Raw genomic sequence first — 1724 nt, forward strand, 5'->3', positions numbered from 1 at the left:
GTTCCAATACCTCACCGCTGTTATGTGAAGAGTCCAACCTGAACCTCACCTGGTGCAATTTAAGGCTGTTTCCTCTCCTGGTTACCTGGGAGAAGAGGCTGATCCCTACCTCTACAAAACCTCCTGTCAGGTAGTTCTAGAGATCTCCTCTGGCCATTCTCTTCTCCAGACTGCACCTTGTAAGACTTGTGTCCCAGAACCTTCTCCAATTTTGTTGTCCTTTGGACTTACTCCAAAGCCTCGGTGTCTTGTAATGACAGATTAAAAAAAAAAAAAAAGTGAACACAGTACTTGAGGTGTGGCCTCACAGAGTACAAAGGGATGACTGCTTCCCTGCTCCTGCTGACTATGCTATTTCTGATATAAGCCAGGATGCTTCTTGGCCGCCTGGGCATACTGCTGGCTCCAGTTCAACTGCCTGTCAACTAACACCCACAGATCACTTTCCTCCATGCAGCTTGCCAGCCACTCTGCCTCAAGCCTGTAAGAATGAATGCAGTTCTTGTAACTAATGATCAGGACCCACCACTTGATCTTGTTAAAGCAGATACAGTTGGCCTCTACATATTGATCCTGCCTGTCCGGATCACTCTGTAGGACCTCCCAATCCTCAAGCAGATCAACACTTCCTACCAACTTGGTGTAATCTGCAAACTTATTGAGGGTGCTTTCAATCCCCTTGTCCAGATCATCAATAAATGTATTAAACAGAATAGGCCCTAATACCAACCCCTTGTGAGCACCACTATTGATGAGTTACCAGCAGGATTTAACTCCATTCATGGCCACTCTCTGATCCCAGCCATCCAGCCAGATTTTTACCTGGTGAAGAGTATACCAGTCCAAGCCATAGGCAACCAGTTTCTTGAAAAGAATACAGTAGGAGACATAGCCAAGGGCTTTACTAAAGCCTAGGTAGATTACTTGAGGTCAGTCACTTGATTGCAGGAGGCTCTACTTCCACATAAAGATGGCAGTAAACATCCAAAGGGTTATTTACAGGAAAAACTTACCCCATATGGAAGCCTTCAGTCTGCTGAGAACCACTGAGGCAATCCCCACCAAGGAACAATCTCCAAGAGATGCTGCCTTTGTGGTGGTCAGCCCTTAAATGAGGTCTAGAGGAGGTAGAGTCAATCTCCACCCCTTCTGGGAGCACAGCTAAATTACTCTCACCTGTGCTCACACAGCCGACCCAACACTTGCCTCAGCTGACTAATCAGAGATTCAGGCTGTGATTACCGATTTCCTATGCACTGTCTGGATTACAAGACCTAGATGTACTTGTGTAATGAGTGGAAAGCTCTAAACTTTTTGCCTGGCTGAATCCCATGAGTTTGTATTACCTCTAGTTCTGGAACTGGTGTGGTCCTATTAATACTGCTTTGGCAACTGGCTTGCTTTTTTCTTTTTTGGGGAGGATGAAGGGAAATTTTGTGGTTCTGTAAGTCAGGTGTGCAGTGAGGTGGGTATCTTCTGGGAGGTTGCCCTTCTCCTTTGTGCTATGGGTTAAAAGAAACCTCTGCTCTCGTGCAGTATTGGCAATTGCACTGCCAAAACCCCAGAGAGAGAGAGGAACTCCTATAAATCATTAATTTAGAAAAATATATTGAATTTGAGGTGAAGTTATAAATGGCACTGCAAATACCAAAATAATTTGCTTGCTGTGTCAGCAGTAGGTCTGAAAGGCAAAATGAGTGCCATAACCCACATTTCAAAGGTCA

The sequence above is a fragment of the Coturnix japonica genome, chromosome 2, assembly GCF_054131305.1.
Source record: "Coturnix japonica strain WE chromosome 2, WE-NBRP24, whole genome shotgun sequence".
Classification (NCBI taxonomy): Eukaryota; Metazoa; Chordata; class Aves; order Galliformes; family Phasianidae; genus Coturnix; species Coturnix japonica.